The 8,523-nt window shown below is 39.7% G+C and overlaps 1 long non-coding RNA gene across 1 annotated transcript; it reads right to left on the reverse strand.

The window, feature by feature from the left end:
• Window positions 1–862: 862 nt before the first annotated feature.
• Window positions 863–5,312, reverse strand: LOC138718607 (uncharacterized). Its single transcript, XR_011337117.1, has 2 exons — window positions 3,917–5,312; window positions 863–1,341 (listed from the first exon to the last, which is right to left on the reverse strand). It is a non-coding gene; the product is annotated as an uncharacterized lncRNA (long non-coding RNA).
• Window positions 5,313–8,523: the final 3,211 nt, after the last annotated feature.

Below are 8,523 nucleotides of genomic sequence, written 5' to 3' on the forward strand. Positions count from 1 at the left end.
CTCTGCTTTAAAACAGAAAATGAGTTGCACTCTTCCTACAAATCAAAATGGGGGAATCGTACTTTGGTGCCTATTCATGGTATATTTGAATATCTAAAATATATAAATAGCATATTTATTTTGTGCCTGATTATATAAATACCTTTATACTGGAGAGACTGAGTGGCTGTGCTGACAAAGTAGGTGTAGGGCTTATGTATTTCAAAGAAAACAACTTTCTTTTCTCCAGTTTTATATTTAATAAAGTGATGCAAATACAAAATATCAGATGTTCTGATTCATAGGTCTCCTTCTCCTACATACTGTGGTCAAGGAAACAGTCAAACAGAGAAATTAACGAAATTCTATCAGCCTTTAGCAAATAATTCTTTTTATTGTCATACTGATAGAAGGGTGGGTGACTGGATTTTGTGCCTGAAAAGGTAAATTGAAATGGTAGTTTAGCAATGCAGACCTAATATGTAATATAAATCATAAAGCTACTTTCTGCAGCTTCTTTATTTTTGAGGGTTGAATTCAGCCTATTGTCACTAGGAACCACTGACACTGTACACAGATACCAGGGTTGACTTTAACCTCTTGCACTTCTCAGGGAGAATGGACATACATATTTTTGAGCATCTTTTCTTGTACAGTGAGAGACTACGGCACCCAAGTACACAGAGGAAAACAGCAGACTTTGCAGTCAGTTGAAACTGTGCTTCCAAAGACTCAGAAACTTGGAGTCGTATCCAGATGACGATTTATTAAAGAGACGCCAGCATTCCAGAAGGCAGATTCTTCTAACGAGATATGTGCAATATGTCATCAAAGGACAAAGAAAGTTATCACAGCTCATTGTAAAGAAGTTTGATACCAAAAATGCAGTTATGAACATTAAAAAAAACTTTAATAAACAAAGATCACAATATAAACTATATAATTACACACAATGTGATGATATAAAGCAATACATATAAAATTAGTGCTTACTCTTAGATAGCAGATGAACACAATGCAGATGCAAACAAAAGATCATAATTGTAGATCTTTTTAAGGCAAATGTCTTTCAGGAACACAACTCTTCACTTAAAGACTTATTGCACCCTTGCTTGATGAGAGTGTGTGTGACTTTCTTGGGAAAAAAAGACGTGTAGAGGAATAATACAAAAGTGTAGCCTGAAAAATATTGCTTCAGATAGGAAGCACTGGAACAGGCTGCCCAGGGAGGTGGTTGATTCACCTTCCCTGGAGGTGTTTAAGGCACGGGTGGATGAGGTGCTGAGGGATATGATTTAGTGTTTGATAGGAACGGTTGGACTCGATCCGGTGGGTCTCTTCCAACCTGGTGATTCTGTGATTCTGTAAATAAAACATTGGTATTATAAAACAATGCCATATTGTTTTCAATTTCAGCACATTTTATGGAGTGCAATAGAGATTTGAGTAGGTGTTATACTAAACATACAAATCATTCCTTTTGACAACATTTTATAATTATATAATTGGTTTTTGAACATTAACATAGGATTCATCTTGCACAGTCATACCTACATACCTAGCAGGGTCTAGACAGGGTTGGTAGAGAAGGTTTACTTTAACTTTCTCAGGATCTGTCAGAGCAAGCTAGCTTGAAGTTAGCACTAGGGATACCCTTCCATTTCTTCTTCTGGTTAGCAGCCAACATCTCCTACAACGTTATGCAATGTAACTTTTGAATCTAACCACAAAAAAAACCTGCAGAGCAAAAAGTATCTAGGAATAGAAACAGAAGCATCACTGACAGTAGGATTTTAGAAAGCATTGTATGGTTACAAAACTGATAAAAATTTTCCAAGTATAGAAATCAGATTAATGGCATGGGATGTAGAGTCGATGCTGGGAACAGAGCCAAACCCCTCGTTCTATCAAAGAGCAAACTTGCACGACTTCTTGAGCAAGAATAGAAAAAACAGAATCCTCTGAAAAATATCTGAACTCCCCCCATTTCTAAAATAATTAGTGAAAGTTTTAGGTAGGGAAAGAAAAAATAGGACAGTCCTGTGACACAACAGGAGCCATGCAGTAAAAATATTCCATTTATCTTATGTAAAAGAGTGCAGGAGTCAAAATGCTGTTGTCAGAATATGACTTCAGAAATGTTTACAGGTATTTTCCACCAGGCTGAACAGAATATTATCCTTTCCATAACCTATTTAATCCTTTTTTTCCAAAATAAGTGTCAAAGTAAATTTATGGAATAGGTCACTGTCTCAGCAAATGCACATGACATCTTTTTGATAGAGTAAACTTTATTTTAACTTTATTCTTGAATATAATGCAACAGGTGGGAATCACATAGTTTGCCTTTGAAGTATTTATGGAACACAGTCCATTACAATTTTTCTTAAACATCAGCAAAATTATAAACTTAATTCAAAACTAAACAATAGGATTCAGAGCATGTTCTCAGGCCAGCTGGTTACCATAAAGCTTTGCACCTCAAATGCTATCTTTATGCATATTTACCTTCAACTTGTCAAAGCAAAATCTTGCAACAGGAACAAAACACATAAGTACCTGTGCTGGAGTACAAATGTCACAGGCTAAATGGAACTAGAGAAGCTTTTCTTACTAAGTATCACCTAAAAATATTTGGACAAACAGCAAGGTATCTGAGCAGTGTCTGTACAATAGCTCCATGCTTTTTCTGGCCTGGCATATGAAATTACTTAAAACAGGGTGGGAACAGGCCATGGGATGCCATGTACAGTGCACTTGGAGAAGAGAGCTGCTGCTTGCAGAGGTGTGCGTCTTCTAAAGCCATGTGCAGGAAATTCTGCTTTTTTAAAAATGGAAAACTTGGTTTTCCTAGGCGTTACATAGTTTGGTAAAAGTATGGTCTTAAAAGTACTATGATGTAGGCCAGAAGTACCCAGCTACATAGCCTATATGGCCACTAGTAGTCTTCTCTGTCATGGTGCTCGGTTGCTACTCTGGCCTACAGGGGCTGTAGAGTCAGGATGAAAGCATAGAGGAACTTCGAACATGATAAACAACATTGTACACCAAAAGGGAGATTGCTTCATGTGATTAGGAGCAAAGGCAGCAGGAGACACCATTCCTTTTACACAAATTATGAGCACGATTTAGATTAAAAATACCCACACTGATGGATCGAGAGGGTTTAATGGAAGAAATGTAAGAAAAAGGGTATTTTTTTTTAAGACTGTCTTTCCTAGGAACTAATGAGAGAAGATCTGTCAGCAGTTAATAATTGTAGCGCAGCCAGCCTACTGTGACACATAACTATATGCTCCCTTAAGCCAAACAGGTAGCACACATTGTGATCAAATATACTAATACTGATACATTAGCATGTACCGGGAGAAGAGCTTGCCAGTGTGGAAAGCTTCTGTCTTACTTCATGCTCCGACAGTGGAGCCCACCAAAAATAACACATTGGATAGCAAAGGAAAAAAATTTCTAGGAGGTCAAATCCTAGTTGTTTACACACAACCTCTTTTTTTAAAGATGGCATACACTGACTCAGCTGCTTAACTGTCACAGTGATAGTTATGATGTACAATTAAGTAGAATAGCTCATAATTTTATTCTGTGATCTATAGCCTTTCATACAATGTTTTCCTCCAAACTCTTTCATAAGTGCAAGCCTGTATTTCCTCATTCGCCAAAAAGGCATCAACATTAATATACTGTACAATTTCATCACTCTTTTATGGTCAGCGTACTTTCCAGAATGCTTGTTGCATATTTTGGAATTCCCTGTTCCATAGATGCTAATATATTATTCAAAACTATTCAAACCTTGGAAAAGAATGCTTGCTGTGGTTGTTTACCACTGACTAAATTACATATGGTACTTCTTTTATATATTCCTATATTTAATAGTACAGAACTATTAAATCTCACACAGAGTAGGAAACTGTTTATTTACCTGCAGTTCATCTCTGGTTTTCACTCATTTAAAGCCACGTTATGATGCAGTGATCCTTCGTGCCAGATGAAGTCGAGCAACCCAGATTCTTGAACCCACAGCCGGGAAGCACAGATGCAATGTCATAGTGCAGCTGGAGCTGCACTAGTGAATGAGACGTTCTGGAAGGCATGTTCATCACCAGTGTCCTACACCCAAGCTTTGACTTATCCTTGTGAACCATCCACAGAGTCTCTCAATCCCAAATAATCAGAAAAATTTTGGTTGATGAGGATACCTGGAGGCCCTGTAGTCCAGTTTACTGTTTGGAGAAGTTCTTTCACCAATGCTAGATCATAATCCACAGATATATTTTAATATATTTTTTGAGACAGTAGAAACAGAAAAAGCACTAGTACCATGTATTCTCTACTTATTTAACAAGTATTTTCATAATTTTTTGAGCTGTTAGGCTATGCTGAGAAACACAGGAATCACTTATCTTTGTTGTCTGGTATTAATTTGTGAGAGCCTTGGGGCCACTTTCCATCTGTAGCCAAGACTTGACAAAGTGCTGGAGTCTAGTGACAGCCTCTAAGGGACATGAGAAAATAATGGCTATTTGGACTTAGCCTTTTTTACATTTTACTGGCTAAGAAAATCTTCACTACATTTTCTGAGTGCTTAAGAACCCGTGTCTTACATCTCAACTATTTTCAAAGAAGTTACTATTGTAAATATTTCCTAATTTTTAAAATATATATATTCTCCTGGCTTTGTCTAGGGAAGCTGAAGGGAAAATTCTATCTGAGAAGGGTAAGCAATCATCCTTTTGCCCTTTAAGTTTGCTATTAAGTTGGCACAATTACCACTTTGGAAGCAGTAATGGAAAAATCCAAGGTTTTGTTGAATGTAACAGGGAAGACTTGGATAATGACCGTCTGATTTCATGGTTAAACAAAAAGAACTACCCTCCTCCTAAGCAATGCTGTAGTCCAGAGCTACATTTCTAGAAGGGTCTCAAGACCTTTTAAGTCATGAGCACATATCCATTCAGGATGCATTTCAAATAACCATGAAAAATTGGAATCCTAAAAAGAATATTAATGTTGGTTGGCACTCACTGTCCAACTAAATCCACTTGGAGAACTGCTGGCACAGTGGCTTAGACATAGCTCTGTCTGCACCAGCTCTGCAAGTCATGCACATGGACGAGGCAAATCTTCAATATGATCATCTGATGGCAAAGGGTGGTGGAATCAAACTATTATAGCTCAGAACACAAATAGTATCCCTGAATGTAACTATTAGATGATGGAAAATTAAAAGGGGGGAAAAAGAAATAGACTAAAAGCATTTTTAAAAACAAACGTATATGTTTCCAAAGTCTCTAGAGCCACGTAAGGCCGGAACTTGAACTATAATACAACACAACTAATTGCCACAGAGCATTCCAGCAAGTCCTCAGAGGCTTGCATTATTCCCCATCAAAAAAGGTTCATTTCAACCTAAGACTTTGTAAAGCTTGCAATGCAGGCTGAAATCCTGCTGACCTTGCACTCTCTTTAAGGATAATTTTCACTCTACCAGATTCCTAATGGTATAGATAAGGACAAACAGCGTAGAATCACTTCCCAGCACAGATACCAACATTTAAAAAGCTGAAAATATTTGCAGCACATAGGAATTTTGCAATATTATCATAGCAACCATTATAAACTAAATTAAAAATTGCTACTGCTTTTATTTATTCCACTATTCCACTGCATATTGAACTGAATAGATGCTATTAAGTAACTAGGGGCCAAAACGTTCCTCAAAGGCAATACAGTACTTCTATAGAAGCGGCAAAGTTTAAAACCCCGAACATTCAAAACCAACTGTCAGCCTTACAAAATCAATGACATTAGGTCAAACCCAATGAGACCTTAAATAATATATTTGAGTTCTTTCCTGATGTCTTCTTTCAAAGGTCTTCGTTGCTTACTTTCAAGATTACATTGTCTAATTAGAAGTACTAAAACCATTTAAAAACCTGACACTTTTATGATCTCAAAGATAGGGATTAAAAAAAAATATATATATATACACACACTTCCTAGGTCTCAGGGTGAAATCCTGAGAACTGCCAAGATGCTATGAACCACATGGTTTAAAGCTTCCAAATTTCCTAATGGACTTAGGTGGTAGATTCTTATCTAGTGCTCCTTATGTCAAATTTAGGTCTCCAAGATCTAAATTGGAATTTTCAATACCACATTCAACATGTAACTTTGTGGGATTTACCCATGGCCAGGAGTGCCTGTGACCTAAGAAATGATGGCATCTGAATTGGGGGGAAAAGATTAGAACCCACATTTGTCATGGCAGTATTCTCATTACCACACCTAGAAGCATTCTGGGGTTGAAGTTATTTCACAGTAAATGAAATAAAGACAGGAAATGCCATAAAATTGAACAAACATGCCTCCCACCACTAACAAACCAGAAGTAGAATGTTTAGCTTATTGGTAAAGAAACTGTGAACTGTTTGATTGACTTTTTCTTTTCCTCTCCCATCTCAATCTTTATTTTTTGTATGTAAACTAGAACCACTCCACCACAAAGTGAGAATCCCCTCATGCCACAGCTGCCTATGAAGTAGAAAAACAGGAATAAAGAGAAATATGATCTGAAAGACTGAATCTAAGGGTTCCGACTGATTTGTAACCACAGCGCTACAGAGGTGGAGACGGCCTTACTTGCTCTGATAGTGTTTTAGTGGAGTCCAACCTAAAGTTAAGCCTGCAGATCTAGTAAAAGTCAACTAGTTCATCCAGGTGTTGTAGATTATCAACTTTATTCTTGCCAGCTGTAGTTTAAATCCATAACATTTTGTCCTGGATTTGTTTGAAAGAATGCAGAAAGAAATTATCACTTTCTTTTATGCATAAAAATACTTAACGACTTTCTTTGTGCCAGCCCTCATTCTTCTTCTAGTCCAACCAAAGTAATTTCTTTCAATGTTTTCTATTAGAACCTGTTTTCCAAACTTTTTATCACCACCCTCATAGCTGTCCTCTGAACTCAAGCATGTTTCTTAACTAGTGACTGCCAAAATTACAGATTGTGCCACAACACAGTAAATGAGTACTCTTCAAGTCTTACCTACCCCAATTTTAGGCAACTTCCAGTATAATGTTCACTTTTTGCAATAGCAAGAAGCTACACGCTACAACTTGTCTCTTTCATCCAGAGCTGCTACTTATCCAGTTATTTCCCAAGACCGTTTTGCGCAACTGCGGAAAAAAAAAAAAAAATCCTCTAACTGCCTCAAAACAGGCCCCCACAAACGCCACATTCTTTACTTTGAGATGAAAAAATGTATGCAGCAAGTTTCAAAAGGAACTTAAGACTGTAAGTCTTGAGAGATGCACCTTCCCACTGCTCTGGCAGGTATGTTTACACCACATGCAGTATTGGATTGTTGGATTGAAAGCATTCTCATCTCAAAACTCTAAGCAGCATATTAACTACAACGCTGACTTTTCAGATTGAAGTTTATAAAATCTCAATTCTCCCCTGTGACATTGTTGAAGCATTTTTGGCCTTTACTGATAGTTGCTACGGGAAGCCCCTATACAACTGCAGAATTTGTATTGACACATATTAAGGGCCATATATCATAGAAACAGTTAGGTTGGAAAGATCATCCAGTATAACCATAAGCCAAATGCCACCATGCCTACTAAACCACGTCACCACATCTACATGTTTTTTTTTAATGCCTCCAGGAAAAGGGACTCCACCACTTTCCTGGGCAGCCCGTTCCAACGCTTCACCACTCATCCAGGAAACGAATTTTTGCTAATACCCAATCTAAACTTCCCCTGCCACAACTTAAGACCGTTTCCTCTTGTCCTCTCGCTTGTTACTTAGGAGACCAACCCCCACCTCGCTACAACCTGCTTTCAGGCAGCTGTAGAGAACAATAAGGTCTCCCTGCAGCCTCATCTTCTCCAAACAACCACACTTCCCTTTGCTGCGCCTCATAAGCCTTGTGCTTCAGCCCCTTCGCCATCGCTGCCCTCTTCTAGACACGCTCCAGCACCCGTGTTTTTCTCGCACTAACAGAGATGAAAGCAGCTAGAGACAAAAAAAGCGTCTTCAGCAATCGCCGTTTGTTCTCCCACCAAACCTGCGCTGAGGCACAGGCTTCTACACACAGGCCAACAACAGAGCAAAGCGGTCCCAGTGACAGGCGAGTGGCCCCGCCACCCAGCCCAGCCGGCTGGCCCCTACACGGCCCCAGCTCCGGCAACGACGATTCCCCCCAGGGCACCGCCTGCAGCCCCGGGGAGGCAGCAGAGCTCGCAAGGGGCAGGAGCGAAGGAAAAGACGCCGGGCAGAGGCGATGGCCGGAGGGCAGCCCAGCTCTGGCACCTGCACCCACCACAGGCAGCACCGGCCGCCAACACACTCCAGGCTCCGACTCCCTCGAGACAGATCCCGCCGGGCCCCTGCCCCGACCAGCCCCGCTGCCGCAGCCTCCCCCACACGCGCCCCCCTGCCCCGGAGCGCACGCGCAGCGGGGCCGAGGCCATTAGCGCGATTATTTATCCCCGCCGTCCCCGGACATTCCTCAGCCG

Source organism: Phaenicophaeus curvirostris, chromosome 3 (genome assembly GCF_032191515.1).
Source record: "Phaenicophaeus curvirostris isolate KB17595 chromosome 3, BPBGC_Pcur_1.0, whole genome shotgun sequence".
Lineage (NCBI taxonomy): Eukaryota > Metazoa > Chordata > Aves > Cuculiformes > Cuculidae > Phaenicophaeus > Phaenicophaeus curvirostris.